Source organism: Nycticebus coucang, chromosome 22 (genome assembly GCF_027406575.1).
Source record: "Nycticebus coucang isolate mNycCou1 chromosome 22, mNycCou1.pri, whole genome shotgun sequence".
In the NCBI taxonomy this organism is placed as follows: Eukaryota; Metazoa; Chordata; class Mammalia; order Primates; family Lorisidae; genus Nycticebus; species Nycticebus coucang.
In genome coordinates this window covers 56997548-57013305 of record NC_069801.1, presented here as the reverse complement: position 1 = coordinate 57013305, position 15758 = coordinate 56997548, and the positions used below count along the sequence as shown (strand labels likewise).

At 41.6% G+C, this 15758-nt stretch overlaps 1 protein-coding gene and 1 pseudogene across 1 annotated transcript in view; both read left to right on the top strand.

The window, feature by feature from the left end:
• The window catches only part of LOC128574827 (cytochrome P450 2J2), a 90556-nt gene that overhangs the window by 1804 nt on the left and 72994 nt on the right, over window positions 1-15758 (top strand). The window lies entirely within an intron of this gene.
• LOC128574740 (cytochrome P450 2J2-like) overlaps window positions 1-15758 on the top strand; it is a 41737-nt pseudogene that overhangs the window by 2356 nt on the left and 23623 nt on the right.

Below are 15758 nucleotides of genomic sequence, written 5' to 3'. Positions count from 1 at the left end.
CCTGTCTGGGCATGCATCCGATTATCCACTGGCTTCATATTAGTATTGAGCACATTAGATACTTGCTTTTCCGTGCTTGTGCTTCTTTACTGAGAAGCATGTGTTGCAGCTCCATCCAGGATATCACAAATGATATGAAGTCACCATCTTTTTATCTCTGAATAGTATTCTATGGTGTGCATGTACCACAATTTGTTAACCCATTCCTGAGTTGATGGGCATTTAGGTTGTTTCCACATCCTGGCAATTGTAAATTTGAGCTGCAATAAACAATCAAGTGCAAATGTCCTTATAATAAAATGATTTTTTTTCTTCAGGGTAGATGCCTGGTTGTGGGATTGTGGGGTCAAGTGGGAAATCTATTTTGAGATCTTTGAGAATTCTCCATATGTCTTTCCAAAGAGGCTGCATTAGTTCGCAAACTCACCACAAGTGTAAAAGTATTTCCCTCTTTCCACATCCGTGCCAGCATCTACAACTTTGGGACAGTGTGATGTGGGCTAATCTTACTAGGGTAAGGTGGTATCTAAGGGGATGTTTTATTTGTATTTCTCTACTGATTAGGGACTATGAGCATTTTTTCATATGTTTGCTAGCCATTCATTTGTCTTCCTTAAAGAGCAGTGTTTCTCAACCTTCCTAATGCTGTGCCTCCTTTAATACTGTTTCTATGGGTTGTGACACACAGGTTGATAACTGCTGCTTAAAGAAGGTTATTCATATCTCTTGCCTAGTGATATATAGGATTGTTTGCTCTTTTTTTGTTGATTAATTTGAGTTCTCTATAGATCCTAGTTATCAAGCCTTTGTCCAATTCATAATATGCAAGTATCTTTTCTCATTCCAAAGGTTGTCAATTTGCTTTGGTTGTCATCTTCTTGGCACAGTCGTCTCAACTTCATTAAACTGAAAAGCTGTACAGAACACACCATCCCAAAGCTAAACAATAGACATTTTTATCATCATCCCATAGAACTTACTCCAAAATAGATCATATCCTAGGATACAAATCAAACCTCAACAAATTTTAAAGAATAGACCTAATTTTGAAATCCTCCACCATTTCAATATTTAACAGAAGAAGATGAACCAGCAAAAGATATGGGAACTTTCTGGCAGAGAATTAGGAAGAAAATCCGGAAAGTGTGGTATCCTCAGCACCCCTGGAAGAGAATATTTCCAGAAAGAAGTGTCTAATACTGTTGAAAGATCTAGTAAAATGGGGTCAGAAGTTATCCTTGGACTTGACAGCAAGAAGGGCCATTTCATTGGGTGATGGAAGCCAAAGTTACGTATCAAAGGAGATGAGCAGCACTGGTCTGGAGGTGAAGACAAGGAAAGGAGCTTGGCATTACCTGTAATATGACACAGATGATCATCTGTTGAACACATCAAGATTTTTTTCCCTTTCCCAATTTGTTTTTCTGTATGGAATATTTCCTCCTCTTGCTTTCTTGAGTTATTCTTTCATCTATTAAGGTCTGGCTCAGACAAGAACTCTCCTATCAAGCTTCTCAACTCTTCTATCAAGCTTCTCTACTCAAGTATATGGACTTTATATTTTCCATGAGTGCATGCTTAGCATTAGTATAACAAAAGTACTTAACTTTACTTATGTGGGTAATAATCAAAGCTTGGGCTTTAGATGAGGGAGACATGAGTTTGAACACCTATTTAGCTATGCACTAACTGTGTGATGTTACAACATTTACTTTATCTTTTGCTTCTGATTTTTCTCATTAGTTAAATGAGGGAGAGTTATGGTAATAATTGTAACTATCCTTAGAATGTGTTTGACTGCTAAATTATGCAACACATAAAAATATTCACTAATGTGCCTCACCTACCAAGCACATTATTTATGTCCACTGCTTTAGGGTGATTTCTCTGAACAGTTTTCAAGTGCCTTAATTCTCTTCCCTTTCCCTCCATCTGACACACATCCTCATACCATTTGCTGGATATTCCCATTACTGAACAAGAAAACCATCATATTGACTTTTTTCCCCCAAGATTTGTCTTGTCCAAAGGTATGGAAGGAGGTGTGGAAGGAGCAAAGAAGGTTCACCCTGACAGCACTGAAGAACCTTGGTTTTGGAAGGAAGAGCTTAGAGGAACACATTCAGGAGGAGGTCTGCCACCTGGTTGAGGCAATAAAAGAGGAGAACGGTGAGCATCTCTAGGACAGATGTAGAAGACTCTGGCCCATTTGTTCATTTAAGGGATATTTATACAGTGCCTAGGTGCTTCCTCTGTGCCCAGCACTGTGCTAAGTTGTGAGGATGAAACAGTGAACAACTAACCATAACCTTGACCTCAAGGAGTTCTAGATTTAAATGCACGAAGATGGGCAATGAACACATTACTGAATTTAAACCCTGCTCATGAGTCTGACTGTGGCATTGACTGAGCACCTGCTGTACATCAAACCCATGTAGGATGGTGTGGCCAGCTCTCAAAAATGGTTCTGTACTAAGTATGTCCCATTCATAGAGAGGAGACTCCCTATAGGAACTAGAAAATAACCCATGGGAAGGATCCATCTTGTCTTTCCTCCACCTCCAAGACAGCTTTTGACCCTCGCTTCAAAATCAACAATGCAGTTTCCAATATCATTTCTTCCATCACCTTTGGGAAGCGATTTGAGTACCAGGATGGTCACTTTCAGGAGATGCTGAGGATACTGGATGAGATCACATGTATGGAGACTTCATTTGCCAACCAGGTGAGGCAGCTTTCTTTCTATACCTTGTGGACATATGCACTTATCTCTCTTGTGTTCTCTTGGATATAAAAAATGCTCAAATTGGTTATGCTACTTACATGTACACCAACACTTGCTATTATCAACCTAATAATTTCACAGGGTATATCCCTTTGGGGTTGAAATCACACTTCTTCCTTGGTAGGCTCTGCACCCCAATTTTTGACTCTGTAGGCCTCTGAGTTTGTCAAAGACCATACATAGCTACTAAGTATCTCAGACACTTTCCTGAATTTGAAAGACACTCTTGAAGGAAAATTTACTACCGAGTATTGAGTTCATCCCTGCATTTGCTTCTTTCTTTATGCCTTATTCCTGAAATTACCTTGGCGCGCGCGCGCGTGTGTGTGTGTTTATATGTGTATGCATGTGTGTATTTGATAAATGTTAAGTGTTCTCAGAAAAAGAATTGACTGCTGACAAAATTTTAAAACATTGTCTCAGTCTTGAAAAAACGTACTTTATTTTTGACGATTGCAAATGTACCTAAAGTAGGAGAGGACAGTCATGAATCACTGTGTACTATCAGTCACTCCAACAATGATCAACATGTGACTAACCGCAGTTCACCAGTCTCCATGCCATCCCTCCCGGAGTTATTTGGAGCAAATTACATACCTCAGTGGTTTGATCTATAAATATTGCAATGTATATTTCATAAAGGACCCATTTTTACTGCAATAAAATGTTATGTACCTGAGAAATGAACAATAATTATGTAATGCCTTCAAACACCTAGCCACTGCTCAGGTGTCCCTAGATGTCTCATAAGTGGGGTGGCGGGGGGGGGGATTGGTGGTTCTCTATCAATCAGAATTAAAACCAAGCCCATATATTATATTTGGCTAAGGTGTCCCTTAAGGATCATTTAAGCCATGGCTTCCTTCCCACCTCTCTCTCTCTTTTTTCTTTTTTTGTTTTTTTACAAATTGTTTATTGATAAATTTGAGTCACTTGCTCTGTAGAGTTTTCCATGTTCTGGATTTTACTGATTGTGTTCCTCTGGTTTTTAACATGTTCTTCTATTCCCATATTTTAAGTACATTAGAAACTAAATCTAGAGCATTGATCAAAATACGATTCTATTTTTCTAAGGCTCCTTTCTAAGTGGTACTTAATGTCAGGTTGTCTCATGTTACAATATAGATCAGAGGGTTCAGCTACCATGGCTCTGACTTGCCTATTACCACACTCACATATATCATCCCCCTTACAATTTTTACCTCATGTTTACAAATATTAATTGATGACCGTTGCATACATGCACTATTTTTTTACGGAATTCAAATAGGTGACATTGTAATTCCATTTCTCCCTCTTTGTAATTGACATAAAATTATTAATTTTGTATTGACCAACTTGAGAAATTCTTGGTAATATCATAATATTATAATAATAAATTAAATAATAAGATTATTTAATATATTAAAATAATAAAAATATTATATTCTGCACAGCTAGAGGGGTGACAGTGAAAAAAGGGGGTCAAGGATGACCAAGCTTTCAGTGTGAGTGAATGAAAGGTATGGAAAGAAATGTTGGTCTCTTTTATGTTGTAGGCGAATGTGGGGCCACGTTGTCTCCACGATTGTTCTGTTTTTCTCCATCAGCTCTACAATTTCCTTCCATGGATACTGAAGTTCCTTCCTGGTCCCCACCAAACTATCTTCAGAAACTGGGAAAGACTGATATTGTTCATTTCTCATATTGTTGAAAAGTACAAGAGAGATTGGAACCCTGATGAAACAAGAGACTTTATCAACGCTTACCTCAAGGAAATTGCCAAGGTGAGGAAACCAAATTTGTTTCCTGTGTTTTGTTCTTAAAGAGCAAATGGAGCTGTGTTAGTTTACAACTGCTGGTCATTCCAATCACCACAAACCTGGTGGCTTGAAATAGCACAGATTTATTGTCCTACAGTCCTGGATGTGGGAACTCTGAGATGAGTCAAGGTGTTGGCTGGGTGTGCTCCTACTGGACAATCCGTTCTTGTGACTTTCCTGGCTTCAAGAGGCTCCCTGTATTCCTTGGCTTGTGGCCCCATCATCCATCTTTATTTATTTTTTATTAAATCATAGCTGTGTACATTGATATGATCATGGGGCATCATACACTCGCGTCATAGACCATTTGACACATTTTCATCACAATGGTTAACATAGCCTTCCTAGCATTATCTCAGTTACTGTGCCAAGACATTTACATTGTACATTTACCAAGTTTCACAAATACCCCTGTAAGATGCACCACAGGTATAATCCCACGAATCCCCCTCCCTCTACCCACCACCACCCTCCCTCCCCTCCCTTTCCCACTTCCCCCTATTGTTAGGTTGTAACTGGGTTATAGCTTTCATGTGAAAGCCCAAAATTAGTTTCATAGTAGAGCTGAGTACATTGGGTACTTTTTCTTCCATTCTTGAGATACTTTACTAAGAAGAATATGTTCCAGCTCCATCCATGTAAACATGAAAGAGGTAAAGTCTCCATCTTTCTTTAAGGCTGCATAATATTCCATGGTGTACATATACCACAATTTATTAATCCATTCATGGATCGATGGGCACTTGGGCTTTTTCCACAACTTAGCAATTATGAATTGGGCTGCAATAAACATTCTGGTACAAATATCTTTGTTATGTTCTGATTTTTGGTCTTCTGGGTATATGCCCAGCAGAGGAATTACAGGATTGAATGGCAGATCTATTTTTAGATCTCTGAGTGTTCTCCATATATCCTTCCAAAAGGAATGTATTAATTTGCATTCCCACCAGCAGTGCAGAAGTGTTCCCTTTTCTCCACATCCATGCCAACATCTCTGGTCTTGATATTTTGTGATGTAGGCTAGTCTCACTGGAGTTAGGTGATATCTCAAAGTAGTTTTGATTTGCATTTCTCTGATGATTAAAGATGATGAGCATTTTTTCATATGTCTGAAGGCCGTGTGCCTGTCTTCTTCAGAGAAGTTTCTCTTCAAATCCCTTGCCCAGACTGCGATGGGATCCCTTGTTTTTTTCTTGCTAATGCGTTTGAGTTCTCTGTGGATTCTGGTTATTAAACTTTTGTCGGAGATATAACCTGCAAATATCTTCTCCCATTCTGAGGGCTCTTTGCTTGCTTTACTTACTGTGTTCTTGGCTGTGCAGAAGCTTTTTAGTTTAATTAAGTCCCGGTAGTGTATTTTTGAAGCTGCTTCAATTGCCCGGGGGGTCCTCCTCATAAAATACTCGCCCAGACCGATTTCTTCAAGGGTTATCCCTACACTCTCCTCTAGTATTTTTATAGTTTCATGTCTTAAGTTTAAATCTTTAATCCAGTGAGAGTCTATCTTAGTTAATGGTGAAAGGCGTGGGTCCAGTTTCAGTCTTCTGCAGGTTGCCAGCCAGTTCACCCAGCACCATTTGTAAAATAGGGAATCTTTTCCCCACTGAATGTTTTTAATTGGCTTGTCAAAGATCAAATAACGGTAAGTAGCTGGATTCATCTCTTGGTTCTCTATTCTGTTCCAGATATCTATTTCTCTGTTTTTGTGCCAATACCATGCTGTTTTGATCACTATCGATTTGTAGTAAAGTTTGAGGTCTGGTAGCGTGATTCCTCCTGTTTTGTTTTATTTTTGAGTAATGTCTTGGCTATTCGAGGTTTTTTCTGATTCCATATAAAATGAAGTATTGTTTTTTCAAGATCTTTAAAGTATGACAGCGGAGCTTTAATAGGGAGTGTGTTGAAATTATATATTGCTTTGGGTAGTATGGACATTTTAATAATGTTGATTCTTCCTAGCCATGAGCATGGTATGTTTTTCCATTTGTTAACATTTTCAGCTATTTCTTTTCTTAGAGTTTCATAGTTCTCTTTATAGAGCTCTTTCACATCTTTTGTTAGGTAAATTCCCAAATATTTCATCTTCTTTGGCACTACTGTGAATGGGATAGAGTCCTTAACTGCTTTTTCAACTTGACTATTGTTGGTGTATATAAAGCCTACTGATTTATGGATGTTGATTTTGTAACCTGAGATGCTGCTGTATTCCTTGATCACTTCTAGGAGTTTTGTAGTAGAGTCCCTAGTGTTTTCCAGATACACAATCATATCATCTGTGAAGAGTGAAAGTTTGATCTCTTCTGACCCTTGATCGCCTTTTCTTCCCTAATTGCGGTGGCTAAAACTTTCATTACAATGTTAAAAAGCAATGGAGACAATGGGCAGCCTAGTCTGGTTCCTGATCTGAGTGGAAATGATTCCAATTTAACTCCATTCAATATGATATTGGCTGTGGGTTTGCTGTAGATGGCCTCTATCAGTTTAAGAAAAGTCCCTTCTAGACCAATTTTCTTGAGTGTTCTGATTATGAAGGATGCTGGATATTATCAAAAGCTTTTTCTGCATCGATTGAGAGAATTATATGGTCTTTGTTTTTTTAATTTGTTTATGCGCTGAATTACATTTATAGATTTACGTATATTGAACCAACCTTGAGACCCTGGGATAAAACCAACTTGGTCATGATGTATAATTTGTTTGATGTGTTGCTGGATTCTGTTTGTTAGGATCTTGTTGAATACTTTTGCATCTATATTCATTAGTGATATTGGTGTATAATTTTCTTTTCTTGTTGGGTCTTTTCCTGGTTTGGGGATCAGGGTGATGTTTGCTTCATAGAACGTGTTAGGTAGTCTTCCTTCTTTTTCTACCTTTTGGAACAGGTTGATTAGGTACTAATTCTTCTTTAAAGGTTTGGTAGAATTCTGACGTGAAACCATCTGGTCCCGGGCTTTTCTTTTTAGGGAGGTTTTGTAAAGTTGATGATATTTCCGAACTTGATATGGGCCTATTCAGTATTTCCACTTGATTCTGGCTGAGACTTGGAAGGTGACATGCTTCCAAGTATCGGTCAATTTCCTTCAGATTTTCATATTTCTGAGAATAAAGTTTCTTGTAATATTCATTAAGGATTTTTTGGATTTCTGACGAGTCTGTTGTTATTTCGTCTTTGTTGTTTCTGATTGATGATATTAGAGATTTTACTCCTTTTCTTCTGATTAGGTTGGCCAGAGGTTTATCTATTTTATTGACCTTTTCAAAAAACCAACTTTTTGATTTATTGATCTGTTGTATTATTCTTTTGTTTTCAATTTCATTTAATTCTGCTCTAATTTTGGTTATTTCTTTTCTTCTACTGGGTTTGGGGTTGGAATGTTCTTCCTTTTCCAGTTGCTTGAGATGTCCCATTAAGTTGTTAGCTTCCTCTCTTTCTGTTCTCTTGAGGAAGGCTTGCAGTGCTATAAATTTCCCTCTTAGAACTGCCTTTGCGGTGTCCCAGAGGTTCTGATAGTTTGTGTCTTCATTGTCGTTTTGTTCCAAAAAATTGGCGATTTCTTTCTTGATCTCATCTCTGACCCAGCTATCATTCAGCATAAGGTTATTTAACTTCCATGTTTTTGTATGAGTATGCAGATTCCTGTTGTTATTCAGTTCAAGTTTTATTCCATGATGGTCCGAGAAGATGCAAGGAATAATTTCTATTCCTTTAAATTTACTGAGGTTAGACTTGTGACCTAAAATATGGTCAATTTTGGAGTAAGTTCTGTGGGCTGATGAGAAGTATGTGTATTCAGTTTTGTTGGGATGAAATGTTCTGCAGATGTCTGCTAAATCTAAATATTGGATGGTTAGGTTTAAATCTAAGATTTCTTTGCTCAGCTTCTTGCTGGAGGATCGATCCAACACTGCCAAAGGAGTGTTGAAATCTCCAACTATTATGGAGCTGGAGGAAATCAAGTTGCTCATGTCTGTTAGAGTTTCTCTTATAAATTGAGGTGCATTCTGGTTGGGTGCATAGATATTAATAATTGAGATCTCATCATATTGAGTATTACCCTTAACAAATATGAAGTGACCATTCTTGTCCTTCCTTACTTTTGTTGGTTTAAAGCCTATTGTATCTGCAAATAATATTGCAACACCTGCTTTTTTCTGATTACCATTTGCCTGAAATATGGATGACCATCCTTTCACCCTGAGTCTGTATTTGTCTTTTAAGTTGAGATGTGACTCTTGTATGCAACAAATATCTGGCTTGAGTTTTTGTATCCAGTCAGCTAACCTATGCCTCTTTAGAGGGCAGTTTAAGCTGTTCACATTAATGGAGAGTATTGATAAGTCTGGTGGAATTTTGGGAATCGAGTTTTTCAAAGGTCCAGTGGACATTTTTAATCCTTTCTCCAGTGTGGAAGTTGGAGTTTGATCCGAAGTTTCTGATCCGAGTTTACTTTTGTGGTGTAGGATTGTGTTGGTCATTGTGGAGGATAGGTCTGAGAATATCCTGAAGAGCTGGTTTACTTATGGCCAATTTTTTCAACATATGAATGTCATTGAAGTATTTAATTTCTCCATCATAAATGAAACTCAGTTTAGCTGGATACAAGATCCTGGGTTGAAAGTTATTTTGCTTTAGGAGATTAAAAGTTGATGACCACCCTCTTCTGGCTTGAAAAGTTTCAGCAGAGAGATCTGCAGTTATTCTAATATTCTTACCTTTGTATGTAATAGTTTTCTTTCGCCGGACTGCTTTGAGAATCTTCTCTTTCATGTTAACTTTAGTGAAGCTAATTATGATATGCCTGGGGGATGACTTATTGGGGTTGAATCGTGCTGGGGTTCTGAAGCTGTCTGCTATCTGAATTTCAGATTCTCTAGGCATGTCTGGAAAATTTTCTTTCATAATTTCATGCAGAAGGGCCTCTGTGCCCTTCGAGGCCACTTCATCATTCTCTGAAAAACCCAATTATTTGTATATTGCTTTTCTTCGAATTATCTGAGAGTTCTCTGAGTGAGTGATCCGTTTTTGCTCTCCATTTCTCTTCCTCTTTGAGAGATTGGGAGCGTTCAAAGACTTTATCTTCAATGTCGGAAATCCTTTCTTCTGCTTGCTCCATTCTGTTGCTGAGGGATTCCACTATATTTTTCGTATCTTTGAGGGCTATAAATTCTTGCTTCAGTGTGTCTAAGTCTTTGGTCGTTTTGTCTTTAAATTCGTTAAATTCTTGAGACAACTTTTGAATTTCTCCTCGAATTCCTAATTCCATTTTATTAATCTTGTCTGCAATCCAAATTCTGAATTCGATTTCTGACATCTCAGCCAATTGTTTATGAATGGGATCTTCAATTACATCTGCCGTATCTTTTCTTGGGGAGGGGGTTGATCTATTCTGGTTATTCATGTTACCAGAGTTTTTCTGCTGATTCCGCCCCATGGTTATTTTACTCCCTTTGATTTTTCCCTTGGGGCTTTATCGAGGGCCCGTACAGGGTTGTGGCCTGGGAAACTGGGGCCCTGTCTTGTGTGGTGGGGCTAAGTGGTTCTGTCTTGTTTTCAGCTGATTTCTGTTCAATCCTATTGTAACATTTACTCTGGCTTGAAGTCTCAGCTGTGTGGAAAAACCAGCAATTAAGTCACCTGGCCTGCCCACCTCTGGCACCAATTGGAAAAGGAAAATCAAACCTTCCTACAACCGCATACCCAGGGCACCACCTGAAAAGTCCTCAGTCTCTTAGTTCAGTTCAAAAGGTCCAAATAGATTGTCTCAATTGGCACCTGTCTCGGGTGGGAGAGTTCAAGAGGTCTCTGGGAACTGGATCACTGGGGTCTGGTGACTACTCTGATATGGCTTACTCCAGTGCTACGTGGAGTCAGGAGGAGCCACCTAGCAAATAGATCAGTCTGAGAAGGTTGATGTCTCCTTCCCCACTTTGCCCCTCTGTCGGACCCAGTCACTGGTATCTCTGCAGATGGCTAACCCAGTTTCCTGTAGTGAAGAGATACTCCAGGGGTTTGCACCTGCCTGAATCGCAAGGAAATCTGCCAGGCTCCTGCAGTCTGCGGCTATCTAGCAGGAGGAGATGGGGCCTGACATCTTTGAGTGCTTGATGCAGGTGGGGGGGGAGGTGTTCACTCAGGCTTAGCCCCGTCCCTGATTGATGTTGCTAACAGAACAGAACAGAACAGAACAGACAACTTTGCAGGATTCTGTCTCTGTGTTTGCTAAAATCGCCTGCAGAAGACAGGCTGTTCCGAGTTCAAACGTCTTTGCTGCTGGAGGTTTGTGTCTGATTACCTCTCTGAGTCGGCCCTGCCCTGGAAGCTTCCTGGGTTTGTAAGCAGCCTCAGGCAAATCCTTTGCTCACTGGTGGCCTCCTCTGGTTGCCCAGGGAGACAGGAGTGTGGCTTCAGAATATCCAGAAGTGAGCCGTTTTGCTGTTAAAGAAAAACGGCTGTTGATCTGCCTCCAGGAACTGTCACTCTGGTGTGGGCACCCAGCCGACCCTTTTCTCCTCTGTCTTGCACCCCAGAGTCAGCACTGACCATCTGCAGTTTATGCTCTGTCCACACCCCTCAAGAGATCTCCCAAGAATCTGGCAGGCCCCCAGGCCCCCAAGTGAGAGTTGGGGGGAGTGCTGGGAGCTCAGTGCTGGAAACGGGGAAGCTACAGTTTTACTCAGTTTTATGCCTGGCTGAATTGTTGCCCAAGGAGGGCTGCTGCACCGTGCCAGCAGGGAAGTGCCACGGAGGTGTGACTCCCCCTCAGACGAGTGCCCTCTTCTCCCTTGCGTGTCTCAGAGTCAGTGCTGACCAGTCACAGCTCGGGCACTGTGTACTCCCCTTGAGAAATCACCCAAGGATCCGAACTCCTGGGGGACAGGCCCCCAGACCCCGAGTGAGAGTGGGGGGGAATGCTGGGAGCTCAGCGGGGAAGCTAGAGTTTCACTCAGTTTTATGCCTGGCCATATTGCTGCCCGGAGAGGGCTGCTGCACCGCACCGCAGGGAAGTGCCACCGAGGCGTGACTCCCCCTCAGCTGAGTGCCCTCTCCCCACTCGTGTGCCTCAGAGTCAGCGCTGACCAGTTGCAGCTCGGGGACTGTCCACTCCCCTTGATAAATCACCCAAGAATCCGAACTCCTGGGGGACAGGCCTCCAGACCTCAGTGTGAGTGGGGGGGAGTGTTGGGGGTTCAGGGTTGCCAGCAAAGGATATTTAGAGTTTTATACAGTTTTATGCCTGGCAGGAGAATGCCATGGCACCCTAGTAGGGGAGGTAGGTCCAGTTTTTAGAAGGTCTCTCCTGTGGAGTGTAGTGGGAGGCCCTTTAATTTCTGCCTGTTTGTTTAATTGTGGAGCTCTTGAGCCAGTCTCATGGGGGACGGGGACTCCGGGACTCCTGTCCGCTTGGTGATGGATTTTTTACCTTTGGTTTGCGTCCTTGTGATCACAGCTTGCCTCAGTGGTGTTGATGTGCGTTCTTCAACCTTCTCTCTCGGTGCAGCTCAAATCCACCAAGATAGTTACTAAATTTTTGTCCCTTAACTTTCCTTCTGGACGGGAGCCTCTGTGGAAAGCTGGCTTCAGTCCGCCATCTTGTCTTTCCCCCCCATCATCCATCTTTAAGCCAGCAGTGCATCCTCCTTCTGTCCCCGTGGTCTCTGTTTCATCCTTACATCTCTCTCTCTGGCTGTAGCTCTCTTGCCTTCCTCTTATAAAGACACTTGTGATGATATTAAGCCCACTGGGACAACCCAGGATAATGTTCCAATCTCAGAATTTTTAACTTTATCCTACCTGCAAAGTCCCTTTTGCCGCATAAGTTAACATACAAAGTCCCAGTGAGTTTGATGTGGGTGGACAAGTTTGTGGACCATTCTTCAGCCTGTCACAGGGGAGTCAAACAGGGACAGCATTTCAGAGGGTGGAGGACAGCATTTACTCAGGATTAATGTGGCAATTAGAGGTAAAGATGGAGGGTTCATATAAATGCCTAACAATGCCTTTCATCCCCCATCGTCTCCCCGCTAGCCTCATCTGACAGAGCTATGCACAATGGAGAAAGCAGCAACTGAGCCTCAAAGCTCAGTTTTATCACTCATGGACTGGGAAACAGTGACCTGCCCTGCGCCCATCTCCACTGCAGAACACAAGGATGCTGCACTGGATGCCAGAGTTTAGACTCTGGGTCCAAATGGGCTGTGCCTTTTCCCTTCTCCACATAGCATCCCTTCCCAATATTATAAGCCAGAAGCCTACAGGAGGGGATAAACTGGACACATACCTTTTTCCACAGTGGCTCTCCAGCTAATGGACATTACTGAGTCAGTGCCATTATCTTTATATATCAATTACTGGGTCCTCCTCATGGATCAGGGAGAATGGTGGATTGCTCCTACTGGCATAACATTCCTTGAGACATTGTCTTCTCCCCTGGAGAAGGATATGACAGGTGCTTGCTGGTGTTCAGGTGTGAGACTGTGAATATAAGAGCAAGGGGAAAAATGGAACCTTCCAGAGGAGCATGGTAGACATGGTGGGTATCATGAAGAATGGTATGGAATCAGAATGGTTTAATTGGAAAGGAAAAGATAAATGAGGTGAAATAAGAATTGTTTTTCATAAGAGGAATTCTATTGATTCCTCATGTTTACATTACAAATGTATGGTGAATACTTGCTATCTGCCCTCATGCCTGACATAATAATACTGTCATCTGGAGATAGAACACAGAGACTGCCACACTAGAAAAAACAATTTGGCCCTGGAGCTCTGGTATTTGATTACCTGACTCCCAATGTAGAGATTTGTGAGTTATATCTGATTCATGAGGACTCAGGCTTGAAACGAGCATCGGTTAAATCCAACTCATATGGCAGTTACTGTGCTAAGTCGCCCTAAGTCCTACAGCTGCAAAGTGAAGTGGCTGATGTTGGAGCCAACTTGTCTTGCTCACAGCCTGTTCTCCTTCCACTGAATTAATAGCTTCCCCAAATTACAGGCATAAGAAAATTATTGCCTCAATTTTCATCCTCTGGAAAAGCTTCTAGCCCTTGGGGCAGGACAACACTAATAATGATTCTGTAATAAGCCTCTGCCTCCTGGAGAGGACAAAGGGAAGTTGTTTCTTCCAGGGACATTGTGTTCCACACCACCTCCTTGGATGAAGCCCCTGATTTTATGGCAATCAGGAATTGTCTGAATAAAGCAAAGCATAGCGTTAAATATTGTCCTTCCTAGAATGCCAGCAATGCTACCTCAAGTTTCCATGAAGACAACCTCATTGGGTGCACTCTGGACCTCTTCTTTGCCGGAACTAAGACAATTTCCACCACCCTGCACTGGGGGCTGCTTTACATGGCCCTCTACGCAGAAATCCAAGGTGGGTGTGTCAGTGTGTGTGCCCGGCCCAGGGCAGAATGATGCCTCCTGGGGTGCAAGGCCTACATTTGGGGCCAGAGGAGAACATGGCACAATGGAAGGAGAGGAGAAGGGTCACGGGGTGATATGGATGTGGGAACAGGCACATTCTTCACAGCATCTGCCAGGTCTGGGGTGGGTTCAGGTAGCACAAGTATAAGAGAGAAACCCTGTCTTCAAGAAGTTCAAGTCAAGGGGGTAAACAGTGAAGTGAGTCAAGTTCCTAGAAGGACCCAGGGAAGATTTCCAGTCCCTTGAGAAAATCTGGTAGTTTCCTTCCCTTCTTTTAAGTAACGACTCCCACTACCTCCTGGGTTATGTCCAGACCCCAATGTCTGGTATGATGCCTCTGAGGTCCTTTCCCCTGTCCAGTCTCCATCCCCACCCATGGAGACCTCACTACCCTACATGTCATTTTATTTGCTCTGTCCTTGTGTATGCCTCAGTGTCATGACCTCTGCTCTTCCCTCAGCCAAGAATGTGCTTCCCCACTTTCTCTACACAGTAAACTTGCATCTCTTCCTGGAGAATCCGCTCAAATGCTATCTCCCTAAGGTGTGTCTCCACTCCCTTGAAAATCTTCAGCATTTTCTTCCTCCAGGGATGATTCAGTTGGCCTCCATTAGTGGGCTTATCACACATTGTTCATATAGACGTGGTCCACCCAAGAACAGTGACTGTTTCCATCATCATTCTTCCTTCAGGTTGCAGAACCGTTTGAGCACCTGGGGGACAGGGATGGTTATGATGCAACTTTTCAAACTGTGGGTAACAATTATTCATGAGGTACAAAATCAATTTAATAGACGAAGATCTAAACTTTTTCCTACTGTAAGGAGAGAGGAGAAAACTTCAGAGCATTTCCCATGTACTAAGGGTACCTTCATTCATGAAACTTTCTTTCTTTCTTACATTGATTAATAAATGTGTGCTTTCTACATGTGTATATTTACATATATGCATCCTGAGTCTTGATGTAGAATGCATTTCTTAATGTTCATTACATTTTTTAAAAGTTTCAAAGATACTGAGTTAGGGTATAGATTTGGCTTCCAGAATAGAGGCTCCAAAGTATCAATGGATAAAAACATAAAAGGTTGATCTTATTTTCATAAAAACATTATTCACAATGGCAATCAGTGTTACTATGAGGAATAGATGACCAGAATGTAGAATATTCATTGGACATGCAGTGCAATATTACTCGGCCTTAAAAAGAGAGAAAATTCTGGTAGTACCTGTTGCTCAGTGAGTAGGGCACCAGCCACATGCACCGAGGCTGGCAGGTTCAATCCTAGCCCAGGCCAGTGAACGCAATAATGACAGTTGCAACAACAACAAAAAAATAGCCAGGCATTGTGTCCAACGCCTGTAGTCCCAGCTACCTGAGAGGCTAAGGCAAAACAATCACTTAAATTTGAGGTTGCTGTCAGCTGTGATGCTACAGCACTGTACCCAGGGCAACAGCTTGAGAATCTGTCTCAAAAAGATAAATAAATAAATAAAATAAAAAGAGAGAAAATTCTAATGCATGCTACAACCTGTATAAAACTTGAGGGCAGAGAGGCAGAGCAAGGTGGTGGTGAATCAGGAAGACCGCCAGGTCAAGCTCTCCAAGAGCAACTAAAAAATGACAGTTAGTCTGGCAGCGTTTGGGCAGGAGATTTTGCCTCCAGCTCTGGCTTGAGGTGTGCTGCAAATTAGAAGGTGCTGGTTGCTGTACATGAACTGGAGGAGAGGGGCAGAGATCTGACAC